The 25718-nt window shown below is 41.2% G+C and overlaps 2 protein-coding genes across 3 annotated transcripts in view; both read left to right on the forward strand.

Moving 5' to 3' along the window:
* The window catches only part of Arc2 (Activity-regulated cytoskeleton associated protein 2), a 51950-nt gene extending 44637 nt beyond the window's left edge, over nt 1-7313 (forward strand). For both annotated transcript variants that reach the window (XM_072300358.1, XM_072300359.1), the window contains exon 4: nt 5950-7313. The gene's annotated coding sequence lies outside the window, so the exon portion shown is untranslated. The remainder of the gene's footprint in view (nt 1-5949) is intronic.
* Nucleotides 1-25718, forward strand: part of LOC109042212 (uncharacterized) — a 203116-nt gene that overhangs the window by 120694 nt on the left and 56704 nt on the right. The window lies entirely within an intron of this gene.

Here is a 25718-nt window from a genome sequence, read left to right on the forward strand (position 1 = left end):
CTCTCCTTTGCAAAGAGCGGCCCAGGTATGGCAATATCCCCGCCGCATGCCGCATAGGTACACTCTACCGAAAGGATTGAGATGGCAATCCTCTCCCTTTACAGGTTCTCCACTCTGCACCGAGGACGGCATAATTCTATTCCTAGCTCGGGCGAGCGGCTGCCCACTATGGCTACCCCGGCGGGAACGGGGATCCCTAGGCGGGCATGAGGGCCGGGAGGGGTTGGAGCGAGAGTGAAAGGGTAATTTGCGGGCCGGGTCATAAACCGTATTCACCTGCCATCTCCCGACGGCTGTCCTTGGCTAATGACCGTCGGCGCGGTGGCGGTGTCGCGGCACGATTTATGGCATCGGGCACCGGGCGCGGGCGCTGCACGGGAGTACGGGACGGGAGCACGGTAGCCGCTTGCACGTGTGAACACGGCCCCGCTGCACGACGACGACCCCAGCCGCGGAGACACCGCCGATGCCCTTTCACGTCGCCATCCTCCGTCATTGAGATGATGCGGGCTGTGGGGGCCGCAGATTGAAGTTTTTGGAAATTTAGCCCTGCGGGGTGATTATTGAAATTGATAGACAGAGCGATAGACAAAGAAAACATAGGGAGTATAGAGAGCGATTCTATTCGTCGAAACGGGTGGGTGTTATAGACTAAGGGGAAAATTATTGAAATTGGTAGACAAAGCGATGGACACAGAAGACATAGGGAGTATAGAGAGATTCTATTCGTCGAAACGGATGGGTGTTAGAGACTAAGGGGGAAAATTATTGAAGTGAGTCAGTTAAGCTCGGGAGGGATTTGCCTGCAAATAGTCGAGTCCTACAGTTTTCGGTATGAGGAGAACGATGCGCACGTTAGAATTTCACGAAAAATTGTCTCCGCGGAGGTATGACGCTTCCTTTTTAGGGGTACTCCTTAGCCCCTGGATGAATGGAAGTCACACGTTGATAATGGGTCAGTTGCGCTAGAAAATCAGGGATTTATCGGTCCATGACGTCCTCAAGTTACTTTCTCTGTTCAAAATGGGTGTATTTCGTAGGTCAGATTATTCTGTCATAAATACTTCAATGATCTTTCAATTTTAAATCACAGAATACCCTCGTGCACAACTCAAGCATTAGTTTCCAAGTTCAAATTAAATCCATCAAATTTCTGGGTTTTTTTTTTACAAATTCTTTACTCAATGCAAATAGGAATGGTTCACTTCCTAAAAATCCCTGGGACATCGGAGAAGAGAAAATCAACCTCTTCCATTGTAAGCCATAAGCAATCAACAGTTTTTGAATTTTGTACTCGATCGCCTCTTGTTTCCCTGAGTATCAAGAGGGTGTTAAAATGTTTGAAGCTCGGTGAAATCGAATCTGGTATTAGTATCCTACCTAGCTTAACCTCCAAAGCGGATGAGCTGCCTTGTGCTGCGACTGAAGAGGAGATCAGCTCATGATTTCATAGGGAAGTGGGAATTTCTGCAGAATTATCGTATTCATGAGATTTTCAACGTTGCCGACTTTGATGTGGACGTATTTCTATCAAACGGAACTATGTGCATTATGACATGAGCCCTGTCATGCATATATTCTAATGAGTCTCAGGGCTCATGTCTTAATGCACATAGTTCCGTTTGATAGAAATACGTCCATGTATATACCGCTCATGGCGTGAAAATAGAGAACTAAGAACAGAGTTAGTCCAAATTTCAAAATCTGACCTAACCGGAGTAAAAAATATAATTTCAAGAAAAATTCAATCTAAATTCTTCTCCCGTGTCCAGGAAACGAAAGCACGTCATAGAACAACGGCACGCCCTCTTAATATGTGAAATTAAACCTCAGGCAACTTAATTTTGGTGACGCTAGAGGAAATTAAAATTAAATGATCAAAATTCGATATTTCGATCCACAACCCGACTAATACCTCTCTGGATTTAAAACTTTTACTCCTATTAAGAAGATACTTTTTTATGTGGACGGTCACATTTAAAATTGTTAAAGTGGAAAAAATGTCTCTCGGGTCTAGAGTTCAGGCTTTTAAAAAACTTGACAAGAAAAAATACCCTGCATTCAATCTGATTTTTGCGCGAATAGTTTTGCGCGAGTGCCAAACTTCTTAATGTAAGCATATCCTTTTGATTCAAGCAAAAATTCGATTGGATCAAGAGTATTTTTTCTTTTCCAATTTTTCAAGAGTCTGAACTCTGGATCCAAGAACCTTTTTTCCCAGTGTCTATGTGAAAGAAGTTTACGCATCTCAAAAATGCGGTTTTTAACGCAAAAATCGCCGAATTCAGCTAGGAGAATCCTGTTACGTCTAAAATGGGTCTTAAATTACTTCATATTGCACTGAGAGAAAGAGTAACTCCAAAGTTCGGTCATCATGGAAAGTGCTACACAAGAAAGTTCAAGCCTTAATTGATATTAGGGTTTTCAGGTTTTGATAACTTTCTGTGCTAAGTATGAGTGTGCTGAGTATTTTTCTTGTCAAATTTTTCAGGCGAGTCTGAACTTCGGATCCAAGAGACTCTTTCCCCAGTGTCGTATAATGTTTAAATAATTTTGTTTCAACGGGCAGGAGTCTTACGTAATTGAAAAAAAAAAATATGTAAAAGTTGCAGGCTAGCGACTTTCGTGACAACATCTGAAAGTCTCCTCGGAAATTCGATTTCTTAATTTCTCTGGCAACCGTAAGGTGTCCAACTGCGTTTCATCCAAGAGTGTTTGCACAGTCAGCTGGTTCTCGGCGATGGAAATAAGTAGAAAAAGTGATACTTGTTGAAGGGCACATCGATCGGAGGGATTAGTAATTCGAGACAGGGTTTCGGCTTGATTTATTTTGCAATTTATGCATGCATGCACGCACGCACTCAACGCGATCGACACCTACCCGAACCGAGGACGTGCCAAGCCAGCGCGCGCGCCAAAACATCGCAAGTGACGTGTCTTCGACTCGGACGCTTAGGTGCTTTTATCGAACATGATACATGCGACCTAGTGATAATTTCTAAGCTCCATCATTTGATTAGTCCTGCAGAAAGAAATTTTAGCGAATACGTAGATATAAATTTTTATTCCACGATGGTAATTTTCAATGGATATTTCAAAAAGTTAGCGGGGGTAAAATTTCTATAATCTGATTTTAAATGGTTTTATTGACAGTCATCAAAGTTTTTATTGGGCTTTACTCTGAAAATGAAAATTCGGTCTGACGATTTTCAACTTATAATTTAACTATCTCTTACCAAATCGGATCCTCAGGAAACCATGTCCTGTTTGTTTCGAGGAATGGGTCACTAAACCTTGTTTATTTTATTGAATATTCTTGAAGTACTATGTGAGGAGATAACGTGGTGATTTTTCCACATTTTCATGGAGCCAAAATCGCGGAGAAAACCGCTTTTGAAAAATCTAAAAACTGCAAGACATTTCAAACGCACCCGAATGGCGGGAAACCGACGCGGTTGATGTACTGCGGTAGTCATATCGCAATCTTCTCTCATTTTACGAAGCAAAATTTTACTCATCACGAAGCCACCTTCTCTTGTAAGACGTGACAACATCGTTTCAAATGGTGACAACATGTCCGTTCATTGACATCATCCCAGGAAGCAGGAGAGGGTGGACCTGGTAATTTTTGCGCACGTTCCTGGGTCCTGAAGAGCGAGGGAGGGGGCCTTCCTAATTTATGCACTGCCAGTGATGATGGGCTGTGACTGTCACTCGAGACGAAATTGAGAAATGAACTAGAGATCTTTATCTACCTCCTTCACAGCTCCGTCTCGCTAGGGTCCTTCGCGTGTCGGAAGTCAGAGGACTGCTGTCGAGCCAGTGGTGACCCTAGCGGGCAGGTTCATAATAATGAGTTTTTCTTCCATTTAAAACCATCGTTAATAATCGATTCTAGGTGAAGGAGTTTGCTTTGACGAAAAACGACTGTTTTACATATTTTTGAATGGACGAAACTCGGTGCTATCAACTTGCCAGAATCATCTCTCCACTTGCACGTCTCTAGTATCGCCAGAAGCGACTACTCTGATGAAATATGGCCCGTATAAAATCGATAGCCGAAGTGTAAAACCACGTATCATAACTTGCGACAACTTCATCACGGAATGGGACGCTAAATATATGGAGAGCTGAATGAGGGAGTAATCGGCCCGTTGTTAGGCGGTGCACTGAATGTTTCACTTGCGCGGACTAGGGCTCGGCAGTTATCGGTTCGTTTGAACTATTCGAATGCATTTGATGCACGCGTGGATGAAGAAGACTCAAAATTACGACATTCCAACTATTCGACGATTCCCACACTCAGCGGTGTGATTCTGGTCTTAAAAAAAATGACTAACTATATTTTGCTCGTAAAGCATGAATAGAAATTTTGTTTTTAATATTTATCGATTACTACCATAAATCACCAATTATTTAGGAAAAATTTTAAGGGTGGATTAGCTTATGCCAAATCTCAAAGTCTGTCTCTGAACTTTCAAACTTTTCTAAACAGTGCACACTAGCTTTTGCAGAAGATATACCAAATGGTAACCATCATATGCTCCACATTTTGCAACTAGGAACCACAAGCTGTAGAAACAACGCATGTGCCATTATTTTCCATATGCAGATAAGTGCTCGTACAAACGAGTCTGTTATTGTAATTCCAATTGTAAAATGAAACTTGTGATATAAACAGAAGTCATAATAGTGCCCAAGATAATGGAGGGAAAAATCCTAACACGCTGCTCGAAGTCTTAAATCTGATCGCAAAGCTCTTTCTATCTCATTTCCGTGAGCTTAATTTTGGGCACAAAGTTTACCCATCAACATGAATATTCAGTTTCGAAGCACAGAGGTATCTTTGATATTGGTTCAATCGAATAATCTAAAACCCTGGATAGACGATCAAATTCCGAACCAATTCCGATCAAAGTAGACATGCTGATGACTGATGGTCACCATCTACCATCAAATTTTGACGGGCCACACTCATTTGTTCAAAGTAAGACCAGGATGGAGTGCCACCATTCATTTTCTGCCACAGGAAACATTTCTGCCAAGTTTTCATTTTAAAATGAAGCAAATTAATGAGTCTTAAGACTGGTGACTCCCGACACTTAGATGCTACTTTGATCAGAATTGGTTCGGGAATTTGATCGTCTATCCAGGGCTTAAACCGTTTAACCACGGATGCAGTTCATTTCTCTTCTGCAAGTGATGTTGAGCGCACGATCCTCCCCTCTCTTTCACTAATACTATTATGCTGAGGCCGGAAACGGTTCTTTTTAATGCTTCTCCGGAATTTCCTCATTTTATGCGAGGGTAATGCTGATTCTCTCGGCTGATAATGTTGAGATACCTCCTCGTGTCACGGAGAGCCTCACCACAGCCCGAGATCTGAGACCCGTTGTTGCCATCCAAAGTCTCCGCATTTGTCGCCTTGAGAGTATACAAATTGTCTGAAAATTATGAAGTAGTCATTTGTTAGTTTGTAAAGTCTGTCAGATACAATTAATGGAGGATTTGCACCAAATTGTTATATTGCTTCATCTCAGTGTGCTTTTGAAATTAACATAATTTCAGATACCTGCAAATTCTCCTTTCATTGTAAGACACATTTTAAAGGACACAAATGAAAACACGATTAGAAAATGAGCCCAGCCCCTAGCAAGGGTATATCTTACAGCGCGTTCTCCTCCTACGTCTTTGTTGTAGCATACAATTAATAAAAACTCGCATGATCCATGTTTATATGTAATTCTAAAGAATGGAAACAACCACCTCAAGTCTATTTTAAAATTTTTGAAGAAAAATTTAAAAGTTTCTTGCCTATATACTTTGTGAAATGGTGTTCTAAGTACTTTTCAGTATACAGTTTCACTACGAATCTTGAAATTTTCTCCTATTTTACAAGTAGGTACAGAAGACTGAAATACTAATATGATGCTTTCTTTTCTGTTCCAGGTAAATTATGCAGTTTTGACCTACCGACGAACTTTCCCTGTCGACTGTAAGTGGATCGTTGTATCCCCCTTTTTTGCTTTGTGAACTAAGTTTTCCTTCACATCTGAACATCTAAGCACTTGATGCCGTGATGTATTTCCCTCTTTTTGTTCTGTGAATTAAGTTCTCCACTCATCTAAACTTCTAAACGCAGTGTTGTACTTGAGAATCCTTAAATGTAATGGTTTTATGCAGCTCTTGAGAAATATCAGTTTTCTCATCACAAGAACATAGTTTTTCTTGAATGTTCCTGGTTGTGTTGAAGGGATACTTTGATATTTTCCCGGTACAATTAAAATTTAACCTACTGAACGCAAGTATAGTCGCTTTTGTTGCCACAACGCGTTTTTTTCCGTTGCGTAATCAGATACTTCTGAGGGATAAAACCGCGTTCTGGTGACAATAAACATCCTCTTATACGGAAAAAAACTTCGTACATGGAACCAGTAGTTCAAGTCATAAAGATCTCTGAGGTGCTGGGATTCTGCATTCCTGCAAGTACCTCGGTATATGCACCTCGACCGAAACTTCTTTGGAGTCAACCGAAGGACCGACGTACTTTAAAAGTGTGACCCAAACTTTGGCAGCTGGATCTCATGTTTTCGGATGTATAATCCCAGAACTTCAGAGATCCATGTGATCTGAACTTCAGATCTCATGCACGAAGTTTTTCCCTCCGTGATGTGTAAAATGGGAATACATAACAGTAAAAGTTCCACTTTAAAAAACAAAAACAAAAAAATTTAAAATCAACTTTAAAGCAGGTATCCCTATGAGGTAGCCTTAGTCGCCCTTTTTTTTTACAATTAATTAGCATCTCGATCCATTAGTTTCTCGAAGTAAGGGAGAACTTTAAATCCCTAAAATGGCTTTAAAAATACGACAACCTCGCGACAAAGTCGAAGCCTCGCTGTTTAATTTCCGAAGAAAGTTGATTTGGAGTCGTCGGAGCTCTTGCAGCGGCAAAGCGTGAAAAGTTAGCGAGTTGAAGAGTAATGGGAGATAGTTTTATTGGCGAGAACCTATTAGAATAGTTCCCAACTAAATGAAGCATCAGGTTCCTGAGTGGCACGAGCATTTCAGTGCCCCGGCTCGTGGGCAGCCGTTGCATTTTCAACAGAAAATATTCAAAATTTGACGTGGATCTGTAAAAAGCTCCACTCGAATTGACAACGATCCTCGCGGACGGACGCTATGGATCATGAGTGATTAACAGTAGAATCCCTTGCCCTGTTGTCAGTTTTGCCTTTTTACTGAAATGGAAGTGAAAAACGAAGTCAAATTGCCTTTCAGTGGTTTTTAATTGGGTCAAATTCAGAAAGGTTGGTTTTTTGTGTTTTATTTTATACATTTCCTCTCCTCATCTTTTGGCAAACAAGGATTGTACTTGATAAGTGCCTGAAAAAAGTCCATAAGCATAATGCAGTTAATTATTTCATCTTCTTCGAGTTCTTCCTGGGGTTCAGACTGGCTTCAAATTGTCCCAGTGTTTTGTTTGGAAACAAACCCATCTATTATTTTTAAAAAATAATAAATAATTCGTCTCTTTTACTCTCAACATACGCACCGGGGATCAAAATCTACGATCTCCCCCTCTCTCTAAAATAATGTTTGTGCACGGAGAAAAATACTTTGTGCGTGGGACCCGAAGTTTAGGTCATATGGATCTCTGAAGTTTTCGGATTGAGCACCCGAACACTTAAGGTTAAGCTGCTGAGGTTTGAATCACACATCTGAAACTTCAGTTCTTACATCTGAAGTACTTCGGTTTTCACATCCGAAAAACTTCGGTTCTCACATCCGGAAAACTTCGGTTCTCACATCTGAAGTACTTCAGATGTAAGAACTGAAGTTTCAGATGTAAGAACTGAAGTTTCAGATGTGTGATCCGAACCTCGACAGCTAGACCTAAAGTGCTCAGATGCTCAATCCGAAAACTTCAGAGATCCATATGACCTAAACTTCGGGTCCCACGCACGAGGTTTGTTCCTCCGTGTGGGATCATTGCTTCGGCAACGGTAGGGTAGTTTTTCATGGTTCTCCAATAATCAACTCATTTGGGGTTTGGGGGTACTTGGAGTGATCTTCAGTACATATCTTTGACCATGGCAGCAAACTTAAATTTCCAAAGCGGTCATGTCCGCTGGCAATTTCTCCAAGATCCCTCTCTGGCATCGACGCCCGCGAGTTCTCATCATTCTCGTTTGGGTCGACGGCAACTTTTCCCGATGGTGGCGTCGAGTGGCGGGCGTCGCGGCGCCCTGAAATAGGCCACGTTCGGATAAAGGATTACGGCCGCGGCGCGGGGTAATTGCCGCGGAGTAATTAACCGGTGCCCGCGCCTGGGCTTCGAAACCTCATCGCAACTCCGACTCCAACTTGAAGACTCGAAGGTCGTCCAAGAAAAAGAAACCAGTCGGTGACGCAGAGTCCCGGATTCTTCGGGCCACCGTCACCCGAGGGACTCTTCTCGCTATTTCTGCAAGTGCAATGAGATAATTGGACTGCATTTTGCAATTTGGAACTATAAATTCTGGCCCGGTTTAAAAACAACGTATGTGCCATTCGTTTCCCTATACACATGAGTGTTTTTTCAGATGCCAGAATTTATAGTTCCAAATTGCAAAATGCAGTCCAATTGTGAACAAATTCTATCATTTACAGGGTGTCCTGAGGATAGACAGCCGGACTGTAGGAGTTTGTGCTATGGGTCCAAATGGACATATTTCTGCCAAACGAAACTATGTGCATTAAGACATTTGCCCTGAGGCCCATAAGTATATATGCCTATCAGGGCTCATGTCATAATGCACATAGTTCCGTTTGGCAAAAATACGTCGAAATATGATTTCTTTCTTAAAAAAAGCCCCCCCCCCCCCCAGTCCTGAAATTTCTGACCTCAGACACCCCCTCCCCAATTCCTGAAATTTTTGACCTCAGACAAACCCCCCCCCCCTCCCATGAAAAATTTCTAGCGAAGCCACCGGAAGAGGGGGGAGTGCCCATCATTAATGAGTTATGGTCTTAACCGTTGCCAAAATTCGGAATTGCAGATGTGTCATTTTAATCAGGATTTTCAAGTCATTTTAATAGGTCATTTTAATCAATTTAATAAGGTCATTTAATCTGTACGGAATAACTGCAAACTTTAGCAACTTGACATTATTAAAGAGCTTGATGCAAAAACGACGTTTTTCGCCCCCCTCCGAAATTTCTTCCAACTCCGTCTATCAATTACTCATACTTGAGTGCTTCTTTTCCCAAATTTTCAGACCCCCAAAAAGTTTTAAGGAGCGCTAGGAAGGATGGAAGTCAAAGCCAAAAATTTGGGGGGGAAGCCAAAAACGTCGTTTTTGCATCAAGCTCTTTATTATTTTAGCTATCGTCTGGAGACTGCTGCCTGTTAGTTGCGTCTTAGACATTTTTCTTGAACAGCGTGCAATAACCCACTAAAGTATTTCCATTCTCGTAATCACCTAAGACTGCCTCATTGCGCGCAGTAGCGCAGTGATAACCTCAAAAACAGTGTCACTGAGTGTCACGAACGATAAATTTGTGATTACCAACCACAGTCCACAGTGCGGTACACCTCACAACTTCGTGCCATTCAAGCTGTTGTCATTTGACTTACGTACTGGCAGGAAATAGTTTTGTTTTTCATAAACGCCATTGCACAATTTTCCTACCACGAGTAGTCGACACGTTTATTGAAAAATTTAGTTGAAAGCACGCTTACTTCTTCTGTTACTAACCTCCTGTGACATAGCATTGCCTAATTTTTAAGTGTTTTTTTTTGGGGGGGGGGGGGGCAATCAGATATTTTCAGTCAAGCGTTTCTTGTTAAAGAAAGCGTATTTTCATATTATCTTTTCATAGCCTTGCCTCAGCGTAGCTAATAGCGGGCCGATGATTGAAATTGATAGACAAAGCTATAGAGAAAGAAGACAAAATGGATATGGGGTCTATTGGTGGAAACGGATGGTTGCAATGGACAAAGGAGATAGATAATAGACTAACTAACCGACAAGAAATCCTACAGTAAATCCATAAATTTCCTTCTTAATGTGTAAGAACCACCAGTTTCAACCAATAGGATCGCTCCTTACTCCCTGCGTCTTCTTTTGTCTGTCGCATTAATTATCACTTTCAATGATCAACCAGTAGAAGACATAGCATAAGGGGTAATCTGTATCTCTTTTTTACTTAGTCTACATTTCGATTCACCTCCGAGTTTGTTCATCAAGGGAGAGTAAATAGATGGAAAAATGAAGTGAAAGCAATGAGAATGTATTATTATTTTGCTAGAAAAAACAATTTGTAATCGAATATAATGAAGCCTCTTGTCTGTAATTTTTCACTTTTTTCGTTTGGTCAAATTTGTAACTCTTTCCTAAGGCCATGCACGTTTCCTGAGCGTCCCCAGAAACATTTCTTGAGGTTCGTAAGCTTCGCGTTTAAGAAGTTTGAGGTCGTAATTACATCTAAACGTCAAAGATTATCTAAATCGTGAAGCATGTTGGCACGCTTCGTAATGGATCAACTGTCTCTTAACTCTCTCATCTTCATCGGGCCTTTTCTCGGAGACCTTGTAGAATGAGGAAGGAATAAAGGTCATCCGCGTAAACGGAGGAGTGAATCCGAGTCGAAAGAAAGTGAGATGTGGCTTGCAAAAAATTAATTAATACTTAAGTGAAAATAAAATTTGATACGATTCAAGTTGAGGAGCGTCGCTTGAATCGGTCTGCAGCGGTACCTCTAGTTTTTATCTTTTGTGGCTCATTAACTTCTGAGGTCAGTGCAAAAACTTCAGCAATCAATATTATGGGGCTTCCAGCGCTCCGTTACTTTCTCGTCACCGTTGTAGGCTAAGTTCTGTTGGGTTTCTAGATGTGGGTACCGTTGAAGACCTCATTATTTTTATCCGTCTTTTTCAAACTAGTTACACGGATTACATCCCTGTAGAATCGGATTTTACTGAAATGTATTCGTCATCACTCAATAATTCCTCAAAGAATGAAGTTATTCGACAAAAAGAAAATATTAATACAAATTGGAGAAAACCCTGTTAAAAGACTGACCACTGGTGTACTCATATCCCACTGGAAAAAAACACATTGAATCTAGAGCCCAGACTCTTAAAAACATCGACAAGAAAAAATGCTCTTGATTCAATCGGATTTTTGCTTAAATTAAGAACCAAGTATCTTCATTTGAGCGGATTTCCTTTTGATTTTAGCAAAAATCTGATTGAATCAAGAGTATTTTTTCTTGTCAATGTTTTCAAGAGTCTCGACTCTAGATCCAATAAGTTTTTTTTTTTTTTTTTTTTTTTTTTTCCAGTGCCGAAGATGGTTACTAACCAAAAGTTTAGTTCTCTCTTGTAAAAAGTGCGCCTCCCCTCCTCTCTCCGAAAATATAATTTTAGGATATGGCTCAAAATTGACTGAATTTACAGGCAGCATGTGCTTTGTTCTGATGTTATCCTACTCCAGAAGTATTTTATGAACACTGGAAAAAAAACACATTGGATGTAGAGTCCAGACTCTTGAAAACATTGACAAGAAAAAATACTCTTGATTCAGTCAGATTTTAGCTTAAATGAAAAGGAAATCCGCTCAAATTAAGAGGCTTGGTTCTTGATTTAAGCAAAAATCAGATTGAATCAAGAGTATTTTTTCTTGTCATTATTTTCAAGAGTCTGGACTCTAGACCCAATGTGTTCTTTTTTCCATCGTATGAACGAACTTTATGGTCAACTGTAAAACTTAGAAAACAATCACCGATGGATGCGTTCGTAGGCATACACGAGCGCAGTGAAGTATACGATCATAGATCGATCAAAACTATGACCCACAGCGTTACGATTTTATCAGTCATGTGATCTGCATTCGGACGTGAAGATCGATGGCACACTGCCTTCAATGCGACGTTATAAGAAAAGACAAGTGTGAAAGTGAACTTGTCTTTGGCTCAAGGAATGGACCCTGTGACCACTGTCCCCGCTCATGCTGCGAACTATTCGTCACTCTCTGACGAGAGGCCGTATCATCATTTCCACATGAACCCCAGAAAGCATTGAGTTATACGGAACATAAGACTCACGTGAAAATCGAGATACGTCCTTATGTCAGAGAAGCGACGTATGGAGTCGCTCACTTGTTAACTAACATCGCCAGATCTCTAGTCGTCCAGGACTCTCCTGGGTAGGCAAAGCATAACAAGCTGCTCTCATTGGCATTGATGCCACTTCATTCATATGAATTTTTTCTAATACTCACAGGAAACATTGTTGAATTCTTCAAATGATGACTTGATCTCTCCTTTTTACCTGTATGCTAAGGAACTATCGTTGGTTTGCAATTGCCTGCGCTTAGACCGATTCTTGGACGAAATTTCTCGTTTGAGACAACCGGAAAATGTTTAAACTAACAGGACGTTAGTTAGTTAGTTAGTTAGTTAGTTAGTTAGTTAGTTAGTTAGTATATTTTAAGACATTCAGCGTCACAGGCTATTAACGTCTGTACAGAGAATTTTGAAAATGGGAGTATATACGAAAATTTAGATTTTTAAATTACGGACGTCTCATTGAAAGAACAGGTGTATACAGTTTAAACCAAGGATTATTTCGGTTGGCTCAACAAAAATTCTCGTCCAGAAATGATTAATAGGAATTTCTATTGATCCAAAAGAAAATTTTTCTCCGCGTGCAAGAGGGGCGCACAATCGAACTACCCTCTGCAATTAGGAACTATACAATGTCTGGCTCATGCGTAAAAACACATACGTCCATTGGGAGAATCATAGTATATACGTTGTTTTTAAACTGAGCCATAAATTGCAGTTTTTAATCGCCAAATGCCGTATAATTTAGAGATCTGTTTTTCTTTGAGCAGTAATGTAGGACATTGAGAAGTTCAGGAAGAGACTCTGCATCAACTCCCCTCTGGATGAAAAAATGCACTCCTCAAAAGAAAACTATACCGTTTATGCTTGTACAGTTTACACTCAGAAAAGTTGGATTCATTAGGGACTGTTCATACATTACGTAACGCTCAAGGGGAGAGGGTCGAAGAGAGCGTTGCGCCATTTTGTTTTACGTTAAAACTCCATTTTGGGGTCGCAAATGCCGAACGGGTGCGTCACGTAATTTGAGAACGCTCCCTTAACAAAACAATTAAAACCTCCAAATCGTCGTTTCCCAAACGAAGGAAAGTAACTCCTTTCCAAGATTGCATAATTGACTGAAACAATGTAATTTCTCACAAGAATGTGGCTGTGCAATTTTTTTCAAACATGTGTACATGTGTCTGATTTTCACATGACCAAAAGAAAAATCCGTGAACTTTTCTGTTAGAGAAGCCCATGATTCTCCTGGTAAAAATGCTATTGGTGAGGGAAAATTTGGCAACATTGAAATGGAGTTACGTTCTTTCGTGGGGAAACCGACGAATTATGACCCACACTCTGCTCTCTGAATGTCCTTACAGACTCAGCAAAAACCTTTCATACAATTGGATGTATTTCCGCCTGAACTATGTGCATTAAGACGTGCACTGGAAAAAAAAAACATTGGATCTAGAGTCCAGACTCTTAAAAACATCGGCAAGAAAAAATACTCTTGATTCAATCGGATTCAAGCTTAAATCAAAAGGAAATCCGCTTGAATTAAGAGGCTTGGTTCTTGATTTAAGCTTAAATCTGATTGAATCAAGAGTATTTTTTCTTGTCAATGTTTTCATGAGTCTGGACTCGAGACCCAATGGGGTTTTTTTCCAGTGTAATGTACATAGTTCCGTTTGGCAGAAATACGTTCAATTGTTATTTTTTTCTGACACCCGTGTCTCCGCACGTCGGGCACTATCTCGTCACCTTCCAGGCAAAGTATCACAAGCGCCATGCGACGTTTGAAAATTTCCGCCGCCATTATATTTTTTAACAGAGAAATTGTTCAACGAAGCTGTCCGAAAATTACACCGAATTTTCTTTGTGCTGCCGATAAAATTTAGTGAAATTTTCGAACAGATTCAACCAACAATTTCTCAGTAAAAAAATAAAATGGCGGCGGAAATTTTTAAACGTCGCATGGCGCTTGTGATACTTTGCCTGGAAGGTGACGATCTGACAATCTCTCGTATGCAAGTTCACTTTCAACGGACTTGAAAATGCGTTCACGTCACGTTGAGTCAATAAATCTGGTTTTCGCGAACGGCTAATAGATAGGAGGCTCGAGGACTGGCATTATAAAATGCCCGGCATAATTGGGGATAAAGTCTTTTGGAACGTGTCGGCCGTTGCGGCCGTTAGAATGCGTTGTCGTCGCCCCGGTGGGCAGTGGGCAGGCGGAGAGAAAAGGGAAATTGCGTGACAAGGATGGATCGTTGAATATTGAGCACTCTATCGCAATTGGAGTCGGAATATTTTATAGAACGGTCAACTGTTGGAATAATAGCCGGGATTTGTCCGGAATTATGATCCGTCACGACAAGCACGTCCAGTTTGCGGTTCTCAAGGAGCTGGAATGGGCTGGTGCTTAAAATTTAAATCCGAGCATTTTCCTTTCACATTGCTTTACGTGAAACGTGATGCAGGTAACTTTAAGTTCAAAGTGCTAGAGACGAATGGAGACCCTTCACTGGACACATTTACCTAGACTAGATACAAATTTTGCCAATTTTACAATTTATTTGGACCTTTTAGTTTAACTCATCAAATGGCATCAATTGAATCAGTGAGAACGAAAACACACCCACTCGAAAAAATGAAAATAATCGAGACACTTACAAAACTGCTTAGTAGATGAAGAAGTTCATGTAAGAAAACGATTTCTGGTGCCTAAAAGCAAGTACTCAAGGACACTTAAAATGTCCAAGTTGGAACAGATACGGTAACTTCAATGACCTTTATGAAAATTCTGTCCCTAGTGAAAAGTGGGCATTTTCGAGTTACCGAGTTGGTGTGTTTTCGTTCTCACTGATTCAATTTTGAACTGTGGAAAAGAGGTTTGGTGTTTTATTCATCCGTAAGACTCAAAGTTAAGAGCACAGTTCAACGACTTTCTCGCGCTTACAACTGAAAACATTTTTCTGGACCTAGAATTTTTGGCAGAACTAGAAAGAAATGTCCGTCTCGTTGCATCGAAAATTACTCCTAACTCATCTTTTCAAAAATGGGACTTGGTGCGTTTTTTTATAAATTTGATACAGTTAATGTCGGATGATCCGCGAACAATACCCGATTTCAGTGGTGTAATTGTGTTGGAGATAGAAAGTAGTCCGATTGGGGCGATGGTTCTTGAGAAAAATCAGGAAAAACCTGGGAAGGTCAGGGAATTTTGTCCTATCCTGTAAAGCCATGTCAAGTGCTGCGGGACCTTGACATTTCTTTCCCTACAGAAACATTACATTTTCGAAACCCCAAGAGATTTCACTTGTAAATATTATCTTGGAAAGGATTTGTGAGGGGAATCATGCAAAAAAATGAAGAATTAAAAAATAAAGAAAGAAAGAAAGAAAAACCAGTAACATTGAAAAGTAAGTGAGATTCTAGGAAAGTTTGAACTCCAAGAAAATTGGTCACTCTGCAGATACTATTATAGTGTCCCAGTAGAAAATGGATTTTTGAGAAATGTCATCAACATTTTTCCTTAAAACTTCGAAGTAAACAACTTGTAAGATTAAAGTGCCCATAGAACTCTTTCAAAAAGTCAAGTTCAAATGGACTGCATTTTGCAATTAGGAACTATAAATTCTGGCCCGGTTTAAAAACAACGTATGTGCCGTTAGTTTCCCTATACACATGAGTGTTTTTTCAGATGAGCCAGAATTTATAGTTCCAAATTGCAAAATGCAGTCCAAATATCCACGGATCTCCAATAAATTTATATCCAGAAGAAACTCGGCAACCTCCTAAAGTAAATATGACGTTCTTCTTTAGCGCAGCAGAATGATAGTCCAGTCCGGTGGTCCAGAACACCAAGTTTTTACCGCAAGTTCGCGGAATGACTCAGATACCCAGGGTCAGAAAATAAAGATACGCCGGGTCGTAAAGTCGATGAAATCAGATTGCATACATGTAAATTGTGGCGTGAACGTAAACTGCTCGCGTAAAATGTGGCATAGCGGTGATTTGACGACATAATCGAGCGACCACGTCCATTGGTAGGTACAGGGCCGGAGACTCGTGGGCGAGTAACAGTGGTTGGCATTTGAATTACGTGGTAGGTTCTGGTTCAGGACCTCTTGGGCTCAAGCCGAGAGGATAGTGTCGTCACCCCTTTTCGTCCTCGGGCAGATTGGCATCGGTTCGCAGAACTTGCATCTCATCCTCCATCACCATCAGGCGCCCCAAGGCGAACCGGTTCGAGGTATCATTTTTTGAACTTTGGTTAAGGCCTGAATTCGATTGCTAACCATTTGATTTTCTTCGAATTTCTAGATTTGCATATACTCACATTGCACATTTTACCTTTGCATTGACGAAAGAGATCCTGTTTTTGACAGGTGGAAACTTCTTCTTTCGAAGTTGCAGCGGAACATGCTACAACACCCAATACTTGGACTTACAACCTTGTTGGCGTTGAACGACTTCGGCGAATTTCCACGGGTAGACTTGGTCGGCTTTTTCGAACAGTCGACAGGGTTGCAACTCTAAGCAGAACAATTCGCTGCTGAAAACAAGAACTAAACGCGAGTTGTTTCAGGAATTTCAACCAAAATTCGCATCTATCCACCTCCCGGGGAGGTGTGTCGAGAATTTTGATGTGTTCGTCAATTCTGCCAACATGAAAATGGCCGTGGCCGAAGTCCATAATAAAGTCGTAGAGGGTTTGGAAAAAGTTTGTAATATTAATTTTTGTAAATTCTGCAGTCACCCTGAACAGCTGCCCCGGGGTCAAGGGTTGGATGTCCATGGTCTTTCAGAATTCAAAATCGAATCTCAATTTTCTGTAGTTAATCCGGGTTGGATTTATTTTTGAGTTATTTTTGAAGATATCCTGTAGGTTTACCAGCTCTTTCCTCTCCATCAATTTTTCCAGCTGGAACTGCAGACTTTCTTAGCTTGTGATGTTTACAGAATTTTTCAGCTTACACTGAAAAAAGAGAATGCCTCAAGGTATACGAGGATGGTAAACACCGACAGACTCTATGGTAGTAAACACAGTAACTCTAATCGCATTCACCGTTGTATGGTGAATGCTACCAGATGTCTGATTATTTTTACATCGAAGTACCACTTTACCAAAAATCGATTATACTCGTGGTAGAATTCACCTGACTTCTGGTAAAATTTGCCATACGTTTTTCTGTGTTTCAAATGCCATTTCTTTTTCTCAAGGTTCGTCGCCCACGCAAATGCAAAGAAGCAGAGCCATCAACAAGCTCGTAAACTTTACGACACGTCAAAGTGATATCTATTAGGTTTATGGGCTTTATCACCACGCTCGTGAATTAGTTGGACGAAACACGATAAATTGATAGGGGCAGCGCAATAAAATAATTAGATTCGAATCGAATCGCTCCATCCGCCGTCATAATACGAAGCCATGTGGGCGCGGCGCCGCCGCGATGTTATGCTCAATGTTATCAACTTGGTGGACCATTCGGTCGCGGTAAGGAAAAACACCGTATGATCATCAAAAGGTTGCCAAATTTCTCCCGACGAATCCCTAATTTTTTAGAAGAAATATTATTTTTCTTTAAAATTTTCAGACGTATTATATTCAGTTGAGAATAAAATTAAATAAACTATTCGAAGGGCTGTGTTCATAAATTATCACGAAAGTATGGTTTTTGTCTGTAGCAATTTGGCAACATCTAGGTGTTCTTGGCGTATTTCTTTCGTGTGACAGTCTGTCAACATGGGATTCTTTATCGGGCAAAGACTTGTGTGCATTGAAAGGAAGAAGAATATCAGTCATTTTCTGAAGTGTCTAATTGTACAATTTTAAGAGCTTCTTTTTGATTTTTTTTATTCTGAATTTTTTGTCAGTGACTGTGACTGTTCTATCTTTCTCAAAATGTAAAAGACCGCTGGAGGCTGGACTGAGCAAGAATTAAAGAATTGCTTTACAGGTTTCCTCATCAATATATCGTGGAGAACACGTCTAGATACGTGAACAAGTTTCAAAATCTGCTTGTAAAAGAGGAATCAGCTGTTTAGTATGCATCAGAATTAGTAAAAAACGAATTTGTTTCTAGTATGATAAATCAGAATAATTTCTGGTCAAAGAGTCGTCGAAAACAAATTCATTCGTTCGGCTAGTAGCCGGAGTTCGGTTTTATCAACAAGTCTCTCTTACAAACTGATTGCGAAATCAGTCAGACTTGAAATCTTGCGTATTTTGATCCGTGGTGTACTTCAAATTTGCAAAAAAATTCGTCACGCCGAATTCATACTTTTTCCACGATGGGTACTAAAATTAATTTAGAAACCTCTAAATTAGAAAACGTGTAATATGGTGGCTGGTTTTCCATAAATTTTTGTAGATGATGAAACTCCACTACCGTAAAATAATTATAAATCACCGTGTGGAACTGGCATATTATTGTTAATCCATAACGAAGTGGCGCTCTCTTCCTGAACATCAGGAATTTACTGCTTCCCCAATTAATATTGAAGTGGAAAATGAATGAATCATTCAGGGCCGAATTGAGGAGGTGGCCACATAGGCCGCGGCCCATGGCGGCAAAAATTTAAAATTTGTTAAAGTGTAGGTATGAAAAAAATCGGATTTATAAAAATAAAATTACAAGCGAGAAAAGGCGACAAAATCTCTCAATTCCTGAGAGTATAGTAATTTCTAATTTTGTCGTCTCTTAGTGATACAAGAGATAGCACCTTCAATAAGTCAAGTTAAGAGAGAGAGACCAAACACGCAATTTGACCTGGAACGGCGCGACTTAGAGAGAAATGACAACGAGGACTTGAGATGAAAATGATCGAAGCCCTCGGCGCGGTGATCGGCATGTAACACATATTAGCGCCTACAAGACTGCACGAATACTTCACGCATTGCGTCAAACGCAGTGCGGCCATTGCGGTCAGCGTGAAACGGATAGCGCCTACAAGACTGCGTGAATACCTCACGTGTTGCGTCCAACACAGTGCGTTCAGCAGCGGTCGGCGGTGGAAGTTAAAATCATTGATCCACTTTTATGTTTGTTCTTTCAAAAATGTTTCGTTCATTTCTTATGAATGGAAGGCCTTGTCCACACAGAGATAGGTTTACGGAACTTAACTTTCGCGCAAAGTTCCGTGAACTTCTGCCAGTAGTGTTAACAGGGCTTTCCCAAAAAATGTATTCAACACGAGTAAATGCGTCTTATGCACCCCTCCCCCGCTGACACGTTCTTTTCATGGTTTTTATAGAGTTTCAAAACGAACGAGAAGAGGGCGGCAAAATACTGGCGGCCCATGGGCGGCAAGTAGGTGAATCCGGCCATGGTATCATTAGTGCCTTTTCCTTTTGAAATAGGTTTTTCTTTTACTCGCAGGAATTACGGAGGTTCCCCCTGCGTTTTAAGCTACGGAACCTTAGGCGCGTCTGGACGCGGCGTCCTGGACGCCGGCGGAAAATGCTGCTACCGAGTCGAGGGCGAGAAGACGCTCACATTTTGGAGCACGGCACCTTAAGAGCGGAATCCGTGGATTTTTTCCGCTCTGTCCGCCGTCAATTTCTCGAATTTTCGTTGACCGGACAGTATGCTCTGGGCCGCGAAAATGGCTGTGCGCGCTTTTTTTTAGGAGGGTGTGGATTCGATCGACAAAAATCGACCGAAAAATAAAAACGTGAATCGATCGACACCAATCGATGGACCAATTACTAAAAAACGGGTGTAGATTCGATTGACAAAAAATGTGGATCGATAGACGAGAAATGATTGACAGTTAAAAGGAAAACCGGTATCTAGTCAATCGACATGAATCGATCGAAAAACCAAAACGTGAACCAATCAACGTAATTCGATCGATTCACAACTTGGTCGATCGATTCATAGGTTTGTCGATCGATTCGCAGGTTTGTCGATCGACTCATAGGTTTGTCGATCGATTCACAGGTTTGTCGATAGACTCACAGGTTTGTCGATCTATCCACGGCTTTTGTCGACTGATTCACGGGTGGGTCGGTCGATCCACGGCTCTTGTCGATCAATTCACGGAATTTTCGATCGATTCGCGGCTTTTGTCGATCAATTCACGGCCTTTGTGATCGATTCGTGGGTTTGTCGAAGTAAACACATTCAAAAATCGGTAGGAAAGGCAGCGGACTGAGCGGAATTTCTCGGCGTCTTCGCTCCGATCTGTTCGCGACAGATCGGAGCGTCCTCGATCGGCGTTTTCCGCAGCGTCTCTTCGCCGCTAAGGTGCCGTCCCCGCGCAAAAATCATTAGACAGATTTATCGGCGTCTAGACGCCGCGTCCAGGACGCCGCGTCTAGACGCGCCTAAGGTTCCGTACCTTGAATGTGCCTCATCCTTTTCAGCCAGGAAACGCCTTATTCTACAGAATAAAAGTAACAGATTTTAGAAATGTACATTTCGCAGAAAACCAAAAGGTCTTGCAACACCCGAGACCGATATTCGCATCTCCTCCTCGCATAACTGCCGTAGCACGAGGATGTATCTGCCATATTGGGCCACGCACACACCCCTTCTCACGATACGTTACCGAGCGATGCTATAGTTCGAATGTCAACAACAATCATTGCTTCCCAGTAGAAACACTGTTTACCACTCAGTGCGTCCACCTCTTGAGGCGAACGCGGTAGGATGGCCTGCTTTCGAGAATTTTACATGGCTTATGTTTTGTGACCCCGTGGCTTTACAAACATGGAACCTTTGACTTGCTTCCCAGATATCTTCAGTTCACTGTGGTTTCCTTTGAGTATTTTCGAATCATAGTTGTCGTATCGTAGATAATCATGGCTTTTCATTCTCTTGAATCGTCCAATATGTATTTTCTGTGAAACCTGGCAAATCCTTGCTCAATGTACCTTACTATTGCGGATCAGTATTCCTGCTTTTAGTCCTGACAAGACGACAATCGGCATTTGAACCGTTTCCTACTTTCTCTACGGCTGAGAGGAAGTTTTAAGGAGCAAACTCTTAGCTATCTCGAGAATCTACTATTTATTTTTACCGGTCCCGGAAACGCAGTTTTATGAGAATAAGTATTGACTGTTTAATTCCTGCCATCGAGGGGAAAAACTAAGATAGTTTCAACTAAATTCTCGGCTAATATTGGCGTCAGTCAGAAATGTGGTTCACCTGATCATACCTATGCAGCCACAAGCCGAGCTAGCGACAAAATTGGTTAGGAATGTGTTTAAAATTATCATAATTCTTTTTGTGGAACGTCCTGTTGGACGAATCAAGCACATGTAGTACCACCAATATATGACCCCGTAATGATCGAAATTTTTATCTCAGTGCCACACGACTTGCCAAACTTCCAAAATGCTGCCCTTTTTCCACGATTCGGCGTTTCTGCCTCATGGCAAATTTTACGATTTGACGAAATTTTGACACTGCAGACCCCTCAACTTTTCAGGACCTCTTTTCTGAGATTATGCTTTTCTGTTCATGAAAAGCTTGTACAATTGTGCGCAAAGCGGCAACCGTGCTGCACGACGTCGGAAAATTGCGCGTTTCCGTGTTGACGATCCGACTGTTGCGTATCATCAACGCTCGGCGCATGCGCACCGCGCAAGTGCGACGACCGTTGCGGCTTGTGGTCGCGCGCTAACCCCTCCTCTTTCTTTTCATGCTCTTCGTGCCCCCATCGCTGCGACCAGAAAAAAAAATTAATTGCTCTTAAAAACCTTGTCCGTTACGCCTGGGACTCCGAACATTAGGGCCAGGGTAAACATCCGCTGTCATCACGTTTTGGTTTTTCCGGCGTGATGCTTACGGAGACACATTCTGTGCCATGTCTTGAGCATTTCTTGAAATCCTCAAGGCAACACGGATGGATTTTTGGGGAATATCGCCGGGAATCCCGAGGAGGGAACGTATCTGAGATGAACGTTTCTGTGGGACTCTGATCGTTAAAGAGGAAATTGGAGTCTGCGATCCGGAACTATAATTTCTGGCTCATCCATAAAAACACTAGTTTCCATATGGAAAATAATGGTGTATACGTTATTTCTAGACTGAGATGGAAATTGTAGTTCCTAATCGCAAAATTTAGTCCAATTCGTCGCTCCTCTGACGTACGGGCGTATCTCAACTTCTACGTGAGCCCTGTTCTCCGTACAACTCAACACTTTTCGGGGCTCGTGGGGAAATAGAGGTACCCTCTCACGTTAGACGAACGAAGAATACTGTACATACAGTATTATTACCAAGCAGTTGGTATGGTATGACCATGTGCACTAATGCGCAGAGAATGACCGATACCAAGTTGCCGAAAAAGGTTTCAGAGTGAGTACCTGAAGTATGCGTCGTAGAGGGAGTCCATCTAAATTGTGGATGGATAGGATCCCAAAAGAGATGGAGAGGTGCCAGCTTCCAGAAAATCTCCAACTTGACACATTCCAGTGGCGGTTAGGTGTTTCAGAGCGCCCTATTGCGCGTTAAAAGCGAAAAACGACTATTACATACAAAGTAGAGGCATTGAGCCGAATTCTCCGACCATTCTAATCCAATTTTTCCATACAATTCAGATTGAGTAATTGTAGGAGATCTGTCTACGAAGTTAGCCACCAATCGCATAATATTTCAGTAGATAAAGCTGGCAAAGTTTTTGCCGACAGGGTGTCTACAAGACCGGAAATAGTACTGCACTGGAAAAAAAACACATTGGATCTAGAGTCCAGACTCTTAAAAACATCGACAAGAAAAAATACTTTTGATTCAATAAGATATAAGCTTAAATCAAGAACCCAGCATCTTAATTTGAGCGGATTTCCTTTTGATTTAAGCTTAAATCATGATTGAATCAAGAGTCCTTTTTCTTCTCAATGTTTTCAAGAATCTGGACTCCAGATCCAATCTGTTTTTTTTTTCCAGTGTGATTTTTTAAGGGCGGTCCGGGAGTACTGAAAAAGTGCGGATATTTCGCAAAAAAGTCCGGAATTTTTTTTAATTTTTTGTCATTTTTGTCACAATTTAAAATTGTTTAAATTTTATCGAATTTCGTCAAATGGAGGCACTGACAAAGAACTTAATTTTTCTGTTCGAGAATAGGTACTGAATTTCTTGAGAATGTACCGAAAAAGTACTTATTTTTGACCAGCCTGTTTTAATAGACACCCTGTTGAGCTCCCATTCTCGAAAAGCTTAGACAAATAATGTCGAGATGAATGAAGCAGCCACGGATTTATCACATCACGGTCTTTGAGGCTCAATTTTATATATTTAATCTAGGCTGACAAGGCGTGATCCGAGAGATCGCTTTTTAATTAAAAGCATCGATTTTTAATGGGAAGCATCGATAATCATTAACGCGGAGGACGATGGGACGAAAAAAAATCGACTCTGGTTTACGAGGGGCCTATTGCGGATTGATTGGGCCCATAAATTTCCGTGAGGGCCCCGGCTCATAAATAATTAATGGAGCCGAGCCATTTGAAGAATGCAATTTTACAGCCTCCGGGGGCGGGAACATCAGAGAGGAACGTGAATAACAAGCACGATAATCGCTGATCACCGAAGCCGATCGAGTTGATGACGATAAACAAGGAGTAATTTGTCGGAATTATTCGGCTCTTTGAAGGGAGTAACGACAAGAGAGACTGCTAAGCTTGGATTGTTGCTCAGTGCCGTAACACAAAATATGCAGAAGGTGGATTTACAAAAGTTACATGCCGAAGTTGGAATTGGGAGGAATGTCCTTCATGAAATTTTTCAGTCATATCTGTCATGCGACACAGCCATGAGTAAATGAGGAGTTAAATGGGATTTCCTAATTTTTTGCGAGGAACCGAATTAAATTTATCTCAAATCCGTATCATTTCAAGTAATTTTTCAAGGAATGTCCTTCGTGAAATATTTCAGACGTATGTTTCATCCGACGCAACCATAAGTAAATGAGAAAACAATATGCAACAAATATGCAGAAGGTGGATTTACAAACTTACATGCCAAAGTTGGAATTGGGAGGAATGTCCTCCATGAAATTTTTCAGTCATATCTGTCATGCGACACAGCCATAAGTAAATGAAAAGATAAATGGGATTTGCAAATTTTTCTCGGGGAACCGAATTAAATTTTCCTAGTCCATCTCAAATCCTAAAATTTCAAGTAATTTTTCAAGGAATGTCCTTCGTGAAGGTAGATTTACATTTCGAGGCTGGATTGAAAGAAATATCTTCCGTGAAATTTTTCAGTCGTATCTGTCATGGGACGCAACGCATAAGTAAATGAGAAAATGAATGGGATTTAAAAAATTTTCTGGGGGAACCAAATTAAATTTTCCCAGTTTATCTCAAATACTTAAAATTTAATGTAATTTTTCAAGGAATATCCTATGTTAAATTTTTCAGGTATATCTGTCATGCGACGCAACTCTAAGTAATCAGAAAATGAATGGGATTTGCATATTTTTTCGGAAAACTGAATGGAATGTATCGCCGTCTAGCTCTAATACTTATAATTTCAAGCATTTTTTCATTTACTTACCATAGATCCGTTTTTGTATTCGACGTCATAACCAAACAGCTCGTCTGGTATGGTATTATTAGCAGGAAGACGGAAGGAAAGCTGCCGAAGAAGATCCTTGATTGGGTTCCTCATGGGAGGAGACGAAGGGGACGCCTAGTGGAAGGGTGGCGACAGGGGGTTTTAGAGGAAATAAGGGAGGGCTTTGGGAGGACAGAGAACTTTGGCGACTGGGTTTCGCAGAGCGCCTGAGAGGGCTTTAAAAGCGGCATTCATGTGTTTTTGTATGTTTTTGTGAATGCTCAAACTTCCTCCCTTGCTCCTCTTTATTTCCCATAAATTGACGTAGATTTTTATTCGCGAGGATATATTTGTATCCCAGAATAAATCCCTTCTCCTTCAGAGGTGTCTCAGAAACTACGTTCTCGAAAATCTCTCGTTGCAAGCCTCATTTCGTAATTTGCTGACAATTGAGCCAGAATCGTGCGGTACAAAGGTGCTTCTCTGTGAACTGTACAGGAATCATCAGGGGTCAACTGCCCGTTCATCTGCGCTATTGCCAAGTATACTCGCACTTATATTCAGGTCCTTGAGACAATGATTCTAGTCTACGACCGGAAAAATCTAAAACCGCTACAATAGATGTCAAAGTCACTGGTGACCTTGGTGACTGATGAGCGAAGAGTTTTGTAATAGGTTTAGCAAACCGAACCTAATTTCAGTTTGTCGGAACTCTATTCTATGCTATTTCTAGTTTGTCCAGCAGGGATGCCACCCTATGGGACTTTGACCTGAGCCGTTTCCTGCAAACAGCCACAGCCACTTTCGCCCAGTGAAGTGCTCACCCCGACTTTCATCATCATCATCAGTCATCAATCATCATTTGGCACACTTTATGCTCAACACCTTGTATGTCAATTATCATTTGACATGCTCCATGCTCCAAAACTTGTTTATCAATCACCATTATGCGAAAATTCGCGCTGACCTCCGAATTGGATTTTTACCTCACTCGATTGCATTGCTTAAGATTGTTGGCACGGGGTCTCTAAAATATATTGTTTCTCCGTACAACGGTACTTGCTCGCAGTATTTGACAACCCTGAATGTCAATTGGTGAGCCCGCGAATA

Source organism: Bemisia tabaci, chromosome 5 (genome assembly GCF_918797505.1).
Source record: "Bemisia tabaci chromosome 5, PGI_BMITA_v3".
NCBI lineage: Eukaryota > Metazoa > Arthropoda > Insecta > Hemiptera > Aleyrodidae > Bemisia > Bemisia tabaci.